Below are 14,759 nucleotides of genomic sequence, written 5' to 3' on the forward strand. Positions count from 1 at the left end.
TTTACTAAATACTTTTCTTAATGCATTTATTGCAGCTTAATAACTTTAGGTATATTGCTATAGAAGGAGGCTCAAATATTCTTGCCTTTTTTCATTGTAAAGTCCATAAACACCCATAAATGCACCAAAGCTCTTGAAATTATACATACGGATTATTAGAGATGAAGAATGATACAGGATCAGATCATTGTTTCAGTTTTATGTCTATCACTTTTAGTCTCTTTCTCATTCCATTGTGAACCAAAGAACTCTCTACAACAGCTCTGAACATTATCAGGATGTTCTTTCCCATCCAAACTGTGAAGGAGGAGATAGGGAAATAACAGAGAAAAAAAATTACACTCTGCCACAGATTCTGTTTTAGGATTATAAAAATTTTTCAGTTAAGTGTACCAGGTTATCAAGGTGGTAATTTCATACTTGCTCTGAAACATTGAAAATATTGATAAACTTAAAATATAGATGTTTGGCTGAAAGAATGAGCTGGAATCACTCCCAAATATTTTTTGGCAGAAATAATAGGAACCTGCTTCTTCAAATCTTGTAATGATGCCAAATGTTCTCTCTTTCATCAACTTTTTATTTAAAATGTCCACCTTCCAAGTGTAAAATAATAGTAATTAATTAAAGGTAGTACAACAAATGCTGTATATTTTTTCTAAAATTTCCATGCCAAGTCGACTCAACCTTTATGCTGTAAAAACATATTTATATTTTCTGTAATTAGTTAAATGAATGTATGCTAAGCCAATCATTCTCCTTAGGCCTAAAGTAGGTTTGGGTTTTTTTTTCTCTTAAATGAAGAATGCTTTTCTTTTTCTTTCCTTGTTTTCTTTTTCAGATGTACCTGTTACATTTTTACCACCACATATCAGGCCCAGTTTTATGTCCAAACAATCTTCTAGGCATTTTTGAACATCTGCTATCATATTTGGTCTCCTAATAAAAGAATTATAAGGGACCCATGGGTGTAAAGGTCACAATTTTGTGGCTTCAAAAATAGGAAATAGGACACAAGTGATCCTGACAAGTAAATCGTCCAAATGCAGCTACCTTGGAGATACGGTGCCCAGTGGAAATAGCACTGTGTTTGTATTTAGAAAAACCTGGAGTCAAATCCTAACCACCATGCCCTATCCCCACCCCCATCTCCCTGGTTCTTTTCCCAGTTGTAAAAAGATGTAAACGCTACATTTTTGTTTGTTTGGTATCTGTTAGCTCTACTTCCTCTCTATCTGATGGCACCTTCATATTGCACGACATTACATACCATGCGCATTTTTTTCTGTTATATTCTAAGCTTTGATAGCAATTGTATTAATGACATAGCTCTATAAAAATTTTAAAGGTTATTATGTAAAGAAATCACTATGGATGAGGAGAGAGCTTTCTGATAAGCTCCAATTTTAAAGAAACATATTCAACAAGGTAAAGGAGAGATGGCTGTCAAAGACTAACAAAAGGACTTAAAAAAGCATTCATAGGTTCAAGAAGGTCTAGGAGGAATAAGCCCACTGCTTAAGACCTTTGGAAACTTAAACTCTTCAATTTTGCTTCTGTCATTGTGAAGAGAAGGATATCAACACTAAAAACAATTGCTTCTGATGTTAGAGTTCTGTGATTCTATGATTCGTACTCTGTCATTGGTTCCAACACAGTGCCTGCCACATAGCAAACACTCATTGGAATGTAGAATGAATGAATGACCAGGATTAACATTTTCAGAACTGCATGGCTTTAAAAACATACAAATTTGGGGAAATATAAGTTACATTAAGGAGGTATCAAATACAATTAAAGCTTAGAAAACCAAAGAGGCCTTAGAACAATTATCTCAGAGAAATGACACATCCAAAGAGGAAAGGAAAAATTCTAATTGATAGGACAAATATGATTTTAACATCAGAAGATTCTTTCAAAGAGATCATATATCCACATGTGTAATTTTAAGAAAGGTAGGCACAGATAAAATCAAAATAACCCCATCTACCTCTAATTATACCAGAAATATCTCAGTTCCTAAATCTGATTTCTTATGGTCTTATGGTTATAGTTACATTTTGCTTTATACTCTTCTCCCCATGAGATACAAGAAATTATATCTATAATTGCATTGTATTGTTGGTATTTACTGCATCAAGTCTTCAATTTACTGAGTAAACTAGCAAATTAAATGCTAAGCTTCTTTTTTCCAAATAAATATTATTCCATTTACTCCAAATATATCAAATATGCATTCCCACAGGGAAAAAAAATAGAAAAAAGTTCCCAGAAAGCTGAGTGGAAATTTGTGATGAGGGAGAAGTTAAAGACTAGCTTCTCCCCATGACAAAAACCTTGTCCTAAGCCATTAGAAACTTGTAGAACCAGGAGTTCACTCTTCAGGTCAACCAAGCATTCTTAATGCTGTTTTGCATTTCTTTTGGCAACAGGCCACTGCATTTTAACATTTGACATACTCCTTGCCTTTTGCCTAGCCCTGTAAGTAACAGGACGTTTTTCTGTGCCTGGAAATCAATTCTGTTCTCCTCCCATTCTATGACTCAGATAATAAGATACTAGGAGTCAGTCAACAATCTCACACTTCTACCCTTCACACTGCAACCTGAAAACTGAAACTACAACTGTAACCACAACTAAAGTTGTACTGCAACCTGAAAGCTATAACTTCCATGTTAATATAAAACAATTCCTATTTTTAAAGTCTATAAATTAACATTTTTTGCTTTATTTGAAATGAAAAAAATTAAATTTTATTTATTTTAGAGAAGAATGAATTAAAATACAAATAGTATAAGAAGAACAAATTAAAATGAAAAATCCACCAAGTTTTAGCAGGTTGATACATATTCAGCATTGTGGAAAACTCTCTGAAGATATTTCTGTCTTAATGTTTAGTATTTTAGGAGCTCTTCCTCTGTGTAAGGTATGGTAATTGGTGTCATGAGGAAGATAGAAGAAATGTCTCTGCCACATGAAATATATAATCTAATTGAAGAAACAAAACCATTGAAAGGTTTTTAAGTTGCACGGCATAACAGAATTATATTCTCGGAAGTAGAGGACTTGTTAAATGAATGGGACAGGCAAAAAATACTAATTCAGAGTTATAATTAAGAGCACACAGCATCACTTGGGCTGGACTGAATTTGGAAGGCTTCACAAAGAAGAAAGGACTTGCACTGTGACTTGAATGATGGATGGGATTTATGGAGGCAGAGAGAAAGGAGTGCATTTCAGGCCAGCAAAATTGGTTTAAGCAAAAGCATAAAATTAGAAAAGTTCAAGGCAGGTTAGGGCAGAGTTTAGCTGGAGTACAAAGCCAGGAAAGTGAATAGTTAGAGCTGTCTGCAAAGGTTGCAGTGATGGTCAAGGTCTTACACTGTCAGAATAAGCCATTTGGACTTCTGGTAGGCTGTGGGGAGTCACTGAAGTCTTCAAGTAGGAGAATGACAAGATTGAAGGAGTGCTTTATGACCAACTTGTCAGCAATATGAATGATGAATTGGCAAAAAGAGAGACTACAAGTAGGATGAATAATTAAAATTAAAAAGCTTCTATAATAGGAGAAATGGGGAAGATGATAAGAAGCTCAGCAAGAATGTTGGTACCAGTAGAAGGGAGGATCAGGGAAAGAAATGGAATCAGGAAGCATTTGTGTGATGGTGGATTTTGTTTTTGGCATTCTTGAAGAGTTTATTTGGGCAGACCCAGGGTGAGGAGGGCCCTGCACCTAGAAGAAGGTGTTGGATCTCTTGGTGGTGGAGTGTAGCTTGTGCTGGCGATGTGGGACCCAGTAGGACAGTGGGAACTTAATCTTGGATTTATGGAACTGCTTGGTGGGTAGCAAATGGCACTTGCTAGCCAAGATCTCTTCCACCTTCATGATCTGAATCTAGGGGACCCAGGTACAGTGTCGGGCACCCATTCCTTGGTCTGTAGAATGGGGAGGGGACAAGATTACTGCATTCATTAGGCTCTGGGCATTTGGCAAACCTATCAAGTGCCTGCCCAATGACCTGGCACATCCTGTCAGGCACAGCAATTGCCTGAGGACCCCAACTTGGGGCTGACTTGGGGACTAAGTGGCTGCAGCTGCTGGTCCCAGCAGGAACTTGCCACGAGGGGTATAAAACCTCCAAATTCACTTTAAGGGGCATGACCACAGCTCTCTAAAGGTGATGAGATCCTTCAATAGACATTGTGAAGAAATAATTGACAAACAATGGTGACTGGTAAGATCTAGGAGGCGAAGAACATCCATGACATCAAACTTTAGAACCGGAATGACTAAGACAGCGTCTTACATTTGTGTAGCACACTAAAATTAACCTGCAAAACATGTTCATCCTGGAAATAAAGAAATGGAACCTCTGATAGTAAACATTATCCCCTTGGAGGATGGTACAAAGTGTTCTTTCCACTACCTAGTAGACAATTTAAAAGTGCTGCTAGGTTCATGTTCTCCTGCTCAGCTATGGAACATGGCTCTTTATAGTTCCTCATACTTATACTGAATCGTCCATTCCTCCTTTGATCAAGCATGGATTGAACTGAGCTGGGTGGGGCTCATTCTGGACCATGCAAACCCAGAAATCTGGAATTGAAATCTGGAAGAGTGTCAGCTGTAGGTCCTGGAAGACTCAGGGCTTAGAGAGACATTTGTGGGACTCTATGAAGAGGCTATGTAAATATAATAGACTAAAGAGGGTGTAAGAGGAAGAGGAAAGGAGGGAAGAAAGGAGGAGGAGGAGGTGGAGGAGAAGAAACTGGCAGATATGCAGAGAAAAGCAATGACAAGACACCACTTAAAACTACAGAGGAGGGAGTATCTGCCTTCGTCTGGCTTACTTGACCAGTTGCCTGCTCCCTAGTGAGATCCAGCAGCTCTTCCTGCCTATAGTTCATACCAATACTCTATATCCTTCCTCACATGTCTCCTTTTGCTTAACCTAGTTTAAACTGGTATCTGTGTCTTGCAACAAAATTATCCCTGGCAAAGAAAATTCATCCTACTATCTCAAGGTGTCATGAACCGAAAGAGAACAGCCAATGAGAAAGGCTGACTTTAAGAGTAGATAACCAGGGAGAAGGGGTACAGTTTCAAACATATTTATGCATCTAAGTGTGTCATTGGAATTACAGGAGTGAAGCTAGGGCAGCAGTTGCAAACGTTGATTTAGTTGTCAGTAAGTAAAGATGATGGTAGAAATTCTCTTACCAGTGAGCATGGAGTAACAGAAGACAGAGACAGTTGCCAGGAAGGGGAAGAAAATGTGGTAGAAGTGGTCCAAGAGTTTACCAGATTTCCAGGAAAGATCCTTTAAAATGAGATGCAAAAAGGAGAAAAGCCATGCTTACCCTGAGGCATTTTCTTTACCAAAGGAACAAAAAACACATCTCTTTTGAAATAAAAGGGCTTATAAAACAAATTTTATGAAAATGAATAGCTTCTTTTAATGAGGGCAAAAGTAAGTAAATGTGGGTTAAATTTCAGCTGTTAAAAGTTAAAGCTTAAAATTTTATTTTGACCATAATCTTTCTATGTCAAATTCTGGAAACATCATCACATCTGCAATGGACCAGTCTCTTCTCTCACGGAAGCTGAAGTTCATCTTTTTCCATGAACCCTTCCCAGGCAGTAACAGTAAAGTAGTGCAGTCTATGGTCTTAAACACGAAGAACATTTCAAGACTACCCCAAATAAACACATATATATGTTTGAGATGGGGTGTTACTATGTTGCCCAAACTAGTCTAGAACTCTGGGCTCTAGCAATCCTCCTACTTCAGCCCCCTGAGTAACTGGGATTACCAAATAGACATGTTTTTAATTGAATACTAATGTCTTAATTATACTTTCATGCACTATTTTTAAGTCTTATAATATGACAGTTAGGAACAGGTTTGACATGTCATTTGACAGGAATGTTACTGCATCAACAATATTCAGCATGTGCCTGCTATGTGGAGTGGGGCAAGAAAAAAATTAATCAGTTCTAAGAACCTCGAAGCAGGGCTGTTTGATACTCAAGCTTCCAAATTTAGCACCATGCTGGAAGTGCATTTGTAGTTTTGATCCTTAAATAATAGTGCAAGAAACTCTCTATTATTACGCTTTACCTAAAGTCGTGGATCTATCTTTAAAAAATAATTTGTTTTCAGCAAGTCTCTAAGAACTGTGTGGAATTCAACTAAATCATGTAATTCTGGTCTGCTACATGTATATTAGGGGAAATGTGTCCTCTTTTAAATACAAATATATTGAACTTGAGCTCAGGGACAGAACAGAAATTTTGTAAATAATATCAGTGTAGTTCTTTTATTTCAGAGGTTAAAAAAGAAGCTGTTTAAACCATAAAATAATCAAAGAGTTAATCTTGTTTTATTATTATAGGAGCAAAACCCACTGGCAACCTTTAACTATGTTAATTTTCAAACTTTCAAGTCCTTACTCAAACCACAAAGCCAGCAAACTAAAGGTAACCAAAGGGGCTGTTTGGTAAAGACAGAAATGAACTATGCCTTTTGAAGTGTTTCCAGGGAAATGTGTTTGGAATATTTAAGTCCCAAGTGAGTTACAAAGGTTATTCATTCACAAGTGAGATAAATTCATAGCTGTCAAATTGTCTGGATTCTCTGTGTGATCACCAGGGCTTCAAATCATTTATTTTTTTCCAGCAAAAGTTCAATATTTTCACAGCTTCAAATTTGATCGTACTTTATAATTTGGAAATAAAGAATTGCTCTCTTCCTCACCTGCTCACTGAAGCAATAAAAGGCTATGAGTATATTAAAGCATTTTTTTCTCTTCCATTGTATTTTATTTCTTTAGTATAAAGTCAAATGTTTCTAAATTGGATGTTTCTACTAGTGAAATAACTGGATGTAATTAACAAAGAGTCCAGTTTTACCAAACATATGGGGTGGGGAATTATTGCAAATATAAATTTTATGGTGTTTTCTATTTGACTGTACTTTCTGGAATAATTGAAAATAAAATAATAGTTCAAAAGCCTCCCTATGTAAGTTTTGCCTTTTTTTTTTTCTCTTTTAAGAACTATCAGAGGTAGTTCAGAAAGAGGAAGAATTTTATTTTAATTGCTTGGTAACACTAAAATCAGGATTTAAAAGGAGGGTAAGAATCCTCAAGAAAGACAACAAGGTCGATAAGATACCTCCTAACAAAATACTTCAGAGGAGACAGGAATGAGCTGTGGCTACTGGCCTGGTTAACTTTAGATTCTTTTCAGCTCCAAACGTACGGGAGAGCAGACGGCTCCAGGGAACACTAACCAGGCCTGACCTCCTCTGCTCCCAGAGGAAAACAAGGAGCTCGGAGTGCTCTGAGGCAGAGTGATAAAGCCACGTACTTAATACATACACCTGTTTGGCAAAGAAAGCCAAAGAAAGCAGCTTATAAAAACTGCTCTGTAAGTCCAGACATTGCTGACTGTAGTGAGAAGAGAGAATCATTACCACTCACAATGTCTTACTGATGACCTATTAAGTAGAAAGCAAAATAAGATGTGATCCTTCCCTTCAAGCAACATGTAATATCTTGGGGGAGGCCAAGCATATATTTTTTAAAAAAAAGCTTAGTTACACTTTATAACAGCAAATGTGAAGTAAAGGGGCACGCGCTGGAGTAACAATAATTGCTGGAGGAATTTGAAATGACCCTGAAGGAAGGAGAGCACTGAGCTAAGTGGAGAGGAGGGGAAGGAATTGTAGGCAAAGGAAAAGAAGCCATGAAGTTGTGCAGGTTGGGTTTGAGAAATTATGAATAGACCAGTTAGGTTGCAGCAGAGGACCCATGCAGAGACATAGTGTGATAGTGGGACAGAAGGTTGGGAAGTAGATAAATGCTAAATAAAAGAGAAGTTAAAGGGTTTGGGGCATTGTGCAGAGCCCCTGAAAGCCTTTACTAGAAAGATATCATAAGTGAAGTCGCATTTTTATTTAATTATTTATGTATTTATTTGAAAGAAGGTCTCACTCTGTCACCCAGGCTGGAATGCAGTGGTGCTATCATAGCTTACTGCAGCCTCGAACTCCCGGGCTCAAAGTGATCCTCCTGCCTCAGCCTCCGAGTAGCTGGGGCCACAGGCGCACACCACCAAGCCGAGCTAATTTTTTTTATCTTTTGGTAGAGATGGACTCTCACTTTGTTACCCAGGATGGGATATTGTATTTTTGAAACTACTATTCTGGTATTAATCTATAGGATGGAGAGATAAGGAGACACGTTAGAAGGTTATAATAGACATGAAATGATAATGATTTGGAGTTGAAGTGTGCTAGGAGATGATGGAGGAGATGAATGGCTAAAACTTAACAAGTTTTTAGCCACACTATTAACGTCAGACGCGCTGCTAAGCATTGTAAGATACATGAATATGAAAGAAAGGACTTAAGACTAACAAAAGGTAACAGATAAAGTCAAGTCTAGGATCACTTTCTGAACAATGACATCTTCTGCACACAAGAGAAATATCTTCTTTGATGAATGATGGAATATTTATCCAAATAAATCCAGCATTCAATTAGAGGCTCAATTAAAAGTTCAAGTCATATTCAATTTTCTGTTTGATAATCAAGCAAAATTAGATGTGATCTGAGATATAACAGATATAAATAATCATATATATCTAGTATATATACAAGATTTTGTCCTGTAAAACAATTTACACAAGATTTTTAAAAGATCAAATATTGTTTTTTGATATATTTCCTAACACTGCCCAACTTTAGTTCAGGTGTCTCACATTTCACTAATATTTACAATCTTTCATTGTTTATAAATCAAATATTTTAATGACTTTAAAGAAGGTGGCTTTCAAGAGATCCAATTGTAAATCACTCTGTAAACTGAAAGGACTTTTTGTAATAGGGATTTACTTATATTCAGAAGTTAAAGTCTTACAATAAGGAAAGATCATCTGTCTGTACAGTCTCTTAAGTTCTTTGCTCAAAAAGCTGAGCGAATCTCAATCCAAACAAAAGTGAGAAAAAAAAAAAGAATGAACCCATTGTGGGCAACTTGAGTCTGATAGATTTATTAGCTCAAGGTGAGTAGAAATACTATCTTATCTGAAGGCAAGATCACATTTAAAGGGTTGCTTTTAATTTGTAGTTCAAGAATATTATAAAATATTTTTAAAACACAATTATTAACTTTAATTTTTTTCAGGAAATGGGAATGATTATCACTGGACCCAATTTTAAAATATAATTATGAAAAATCATACAATAATGCATATATGATCAAGAAATATCCAAACTAGGTATACTATAAGATACAGTGGACTTGAAGAGTAAAAGTGGGCAGTAAATAACTTATTACTAAAGGAATATGAATAATGGCATAAGTAGAATATATATCTTTTTTTTTTTTTGAGATGGAGTTTCACTCTTGTTGCCCAGGCTGGAGTGCAATGGTGCGATCTTGGCTCATTGCAACCTCCACCTCCCAGGTTCAAATGATTCTCCTGCCTCAGCCTCCCAAGTAGCTGGGATTACAGGCGCGTGCCACCACGTGGTTTCGTGGTTTCACAATGTTGGTCAGGTTGGTCTTGAGCTCCTGACCTCAGGCAATCCGCCCACCTCGGCATCCCAAAATGCTGGGATTTACAGGCATGAGGCATGGCGTCAGCTCCATGTGATTTCTTTAACTTCTTAAACCTCAGTTCCTTCTCTTTAAACTACACAGATAAAATGCAACAACTTTTTTTGTTGTTGTTGTTGTTAAAAAAAATAAAAAAATAAAAATAATGCATTTAAGCACTTAGTGCAGAATTGGGCCCACAATAAGAAATAAATGAGTTATTATTATTATTATTATATAGAATTAGTTAATAAGTATCTGTAGTTTCCCATGAAATTACCTGTCAGGAGCAAATTAGCTCCTTCTTATTGAATTTTTACTTTTAACATACCCCGTCTGCTATCATAAAATAGTTTGAGGAAGCTTACAATTAAAGATATGTGTTCAATACTGTCATAAAAATATAGATTTAAAAAATTTCACCTACAGTGTAGGAAATGGAAGTGGGTATGATTACTATATTTGAACCCTTTCTGTGTTTCCTGACTGCAAGAGAAGGAACTAAAAATATTAAGTAGTACAAGTCATATTTTTTAAGATAGTTATTCAGGAAGAACAATCAAAATGTAATATATTTGGATAGCACTTTCTAAAATGTTTCTCCCTACAATGTTTCATGTGTTTTTTCCAAAACTTCTGTGAGTCTGCTGACCAGCTATGACACCCAATTTTATATATGAGGAAATTAAGGCCCAGGAAGGTCACAGAGCTAAGAAGAAACAGAGTTAAGACTTGAATCCAAGTTTGGAGAAAATCATACACATGAAAATTAACATAGCTCTGAGCTCCCTGTAAGTAAAGACAAAAATGGGTGTGGGGTGAGAGCATGCCTCCTGATGTTATCTGATAAAATATCTAATAAAAGGAAGCCTGCTTTGGGGCTAGTAGATACCAGCTTTTTCCTTCCACTAAAACTAACAGAAATTAGTAACACAAATATATATTCAAGAGGCTTTCAACCACAAAAGTGAACTGTGATTTTAGTAGAAGTCTTAAACAAATTGCAGACATGTTTATGTTTTTTATATGTCTCTGTATTATATAGCCTAAGGGAGTAATTTTAAATTGGTTCTGTGAAGGAATTACTTTTAAACAGCAGATGGTAGGAGCAATACTTTCTAGGTAAATGCTATTCTATCAAGAAAGATTTATTGAGAGCCTACTATGTGCCAGTATCTATGCTAGATAGTGAGTATACAGAGATGAAAGTTATGATGCCTGCCCTCCAAGGTCTAACAGTCCAGTGGTGACATTCAATTGCGATAAAACACTCTGCTCGTGATGGAGAGCTGTGCAAACGCAGAGGCAGTAGTGAATGACAGACCAGCTAAATGTGCAAGATGGCATCAGAAAGTCAAGGACTTGAAACTTCAGAAGACATTTGCCAAGTGAACAAGAGCAGAGCAGGTTTTGCAAAGAAAGGGCATGTGCAAGGGAACAGAGGCAAGAGGTGTAATGGGGTGCAAGGGCTTCCTAGAGACTAATGAGTTCAGTGTTCCTTGAACTTTAATAAGACAGAAGCTCTTATGAAAAAAAAAAAAAAAAAAAGACAGAAGGTAGGTGGTGGAAGAGAGGTTGAAGCAACACACAGCGGTCAGATGGGGCTGCTTATGCCTTGCAAGGCATGTAGTTTGCCCGTTGAGTAACTGCAACTCACCAATGTCTATTGCACAGGGAATGGACATGCTCTGATGAGGATCCCAAGTATTATGTCAGTCCACTAGATGACCAGTCTGACAATGTGTTAAATTTTCAGATTTTACCAATTTGCCAAAATCATGTTCCTTATATCTATTTATAAAGTTTACAGAGGTTTATGACTTGCCAATTGACTTGTTTTCATTTGGAGTTTGTAATATAGCATTTCAAAGAATGTGCAGTTTGCATCTGATGCTGGGATAGAGAAAAATTAGGCAAATTAGGAGCTATGCTAGGGAGAATAGGCCTTTGCCAGGAAAAGAGAGAAGGATGCATGGCCCATTATGCCAATCCTGGAGAGGAAGTTTCCTGAGGAAGTTGACTTGGGGGAGGTTGAGGCTGAGAAGACTACAGATTCAGGGGCAGAAAGAGAGATTATGGAACCGTGAGAGGATGTTGGGGAGAAGAAATTGGACAAATGGAGGATCAGAGAACAAGGCTAGAATCAGCAAAGGAAAATAAAAGAATGGAGGAGAGAGGACAGGGGTAGGGAAATGTCTGAGGGCCATGGCATCCCACAGCCCCCAGGGACCTACAATCTATACCAAACAACTGAGGTAAATATCTTTGTGGTAAATGGTATATTTGGCAAATTAGACATTCATGAATTTCATTTCCAGTAAATTGACTTTTGGCTAATTGATTTTTTTTTTCTCCAAAAGGACAGGTACCAGTATAGAATATTCAAGAACAGGAGATTTCTAAGACTATAAATGGAAAGAGAAAGTAGAGTCAAAAGAGTTTTTGTTTTTCAAGTGGGAAATGAATACATTCATGCGTGAGGAAAAAGAGTTAAAAATCAAACATACCAAAAAGAGAAAGAGGCCAGGGGTGGTGGCTCACACCTGTAATCCCAGGACTTTGGGAGGCAGAAGCAGGCACATCACTTGAGGTCAAGAGTTTGAGACCAGCCTGGGCAACAGGACAAAACCCCATCTCTACTAAAAATACAGAAATAGCTAAGCGTGGTGGTGCATGCCCATAATCCCAGCTACTCGGGAGGCTGAAGCATGAGAATAGCTTTAACTCGGGAGGCAGAGGTTGCAGTGAGCTGAGATTGCACTGCTGCACTCCAGCCTGCATGACAGAGCAAGACGCTGTCTCAAAAAAAAAAAAAAGAGAGAATATTTTTGTAGCAAGATATTCCAGCTATTATTGCTATAGAGCAAGCTTTCCCAAAACCTAGTGGCTTAATAAATGAAAACATTTATTTTGTCCACAAAGCTATAATTTGGCCAAGGCTTGGCAGTGACAGCTCAACCCTGGCTCCACCCAGGGTCAGCTGGAATGGCTCAAAGGTGAGGGACTAAAATTACTGAAGACTCATTCACTCATGTCTCGCAGTTGATGCTGGCACTTGTCTGAGGGTCTTAGTTTTTTTCCACATGGTTTTCTCCATGTGACCTCTCTGTGTGGGCTAGAATGCTTCCTCTCCCATTGTGGTTGAGCTGAAAGACAAACATCTAGAACGAAAGAACCAGGCAGAAGCTAAACACACGCCTTTCTAACCTAGTTTCACCAGTAATACAATGTCACTTCTACTGTATTCACAGGACCATCCAGATTCAAGAAGAGGAAACACAGATGCCATCTGTGATGGTTAGCATTATGTGTCAACTTGATTGGATTGAAGGATGCTTAAATAGCTGGTAAAGTATTGTTTCTGGGTGTGTCTATGAGGGCGTTGCCAGAGGAGATTGACATTTGAGTCCGTGGACTGGGAGAGGAAGACACACCCTCAGTATGGGTGGGCACCATCCAATCGGCTGCCAGACCAGCTAAAACAAAGCAGATGGAAGAAGGTGGGATAAGCCGGCTTGCTGAGTTTTCTGGCTTCCATCTTTCTCCCCTGCTGGATTTTTCTTGCCCTTGGACATCAGACTCCAGATTCTTCGGCCTTTGGACTCTTGGACTCACTCTAGTGGTTTGCCTGGGACTCTCAGGCCTTCGGCTACAGATTGAAGGCTACACTGTCGACTTCTTTACTTTTGAGGCTCTTGGACTCGGAATGAGCCACTGCTGGCTTCCTACCTCCTCAGCTTGCAGATGGCTTATCATGGGACTTCACCTTGTGATCGTGTGAGTTAATTCTTAATAAACTCCCTTTCATATATACACCTACCCTATTAGTTCTGTCCCTCTGCAGAACCCTAATACACCATCCTTTAATAGAAGAATATCAATATCATATTATAAAAAGAATACAAGAATACAAAATAATATATATTCCAAATTGTTGTATTCTTTATATACATCACACATATATATATCACACATATATGTATGTGTGTGTATGTATTTCACCATTTTAGACAAATACAATCTGTTACCCACACTCACTGAAGTGGCTTAAAAAAATAGCTCCACAACAGAGATGAAACAGCCTTGCATTGGCAAGAGGATAGTTTTTCTGTTAAGGAGGGGCTAGGCCAGGAATTCAGCTGACTGTGAGCCAATTTAAAGAGAACAAGGAGAACCAAGAAAGCTATGCAAGCCAGGTTTAGGCCTCTCTTTCCCCCCCATCTAAGTTTCAGATGGTATCTTAGTCCTGCAATTCTCCTCCTTTACCTTAAATTCAAGTTCAGGAAATTATAATTTGTTGCATTTTGATGAAAGTTTCCATCACACTTTAAAATATTAATATTCGACCCTGAAGTCTTCCTTTTTATACTATAATTATTAGCAGGTATAAAGGAAGTCCCAGCATAGGTATTTGGAGGATCTAATTTTCACCATTCCATACTGTTCATGGGGAAGAAACAATAAGAGGTTAGAAACTGAGTCAAAAGAAGAGAAAATGTAATAGAAGTTTTATTTTAATTATAGTCTGCCCTGGTCTTTCTCCAGTATCTCCAGTTATCACTATCTGTTGTAGTCTCTCTGAGGTGTGAAATACTTGCCACATCTTTCCAGAAATAAAGAAGAACCATCCTTAAATAATTGCATATTCAATAATGCCTAATGCTTACCACTAAAGTAATGTCAGAATTTACAAATTGCTCACAAGTAGTAACACTGATCTCATTTTCTTTTTCTTTAATGTCTATTGTTCTCACCTTGGAAATTATAAAGAATGTTTTCTAGGGTTAATGATTTCTGGAACATCTCATTTATTTCAGACACATTAGAGTTAGTATCTATTTATTTCTTTACCCCTAGTCCAAAGGAAATTAAATGTTGTAAAAAAGGTAGATAGAATAAGGAGAAATATTATTCTCTATATCCAATAAGCTCAGAGACAAGAACAACCTTTTCTTAACCTGTTGTGGAAGGTCACGGCAAGTAGCCTTGCTAATGGGCAAATTGTTGAACTTTTAGGAAAGGTTTAAAAGCACCGAGGTTTGGAGGGTTGAACTTCCGGAGACCATATAGATCTGCTGGCAGAATTTCTCAGGAGAGTGTGAATGTTAAAAGAGGATTTATGGATGTGACAAGCAGAGCACTTAGAGGGAACC

The 14,759-nt window shown here is 37.5% G+C and overlaps 1 non-coding gene across 1 annotated transcript; it reads right to left on the minus strand.

Annotated features, from left to right (window-relative positions):
- Positions 1 to 4,125: 4,125 nt before the first annotated feature.
- On the minus strand, positions 4,126 to 4,235 carry LOC112205279 (small nucleolar RNA SNORA68). The gene has a single exon (XR_002939180.1). It is a non-coding gene; the product is annotated as a small nucleolar RNA SNORA68 (small nucleolar RNA).
- Between the last annotated feature and the right edge of the window lie 10,524 nt (positions 4,236 to 14,759).

This window comes from Pan troglodytes, chromosome 14 (assembly GCF_028858775.2).
Source record: "Pan troglodytes isolate AG18354 chromosome 14, NHGRI_mPanTro3-v2.0_pri, whole genome shotgun sequence".
Classification (NCBI taxonomy): Eukaryota; Metazoa; Chordata; class Mammalia; order Primates; family Hominidae; genus Pan; species Pan troglodytes.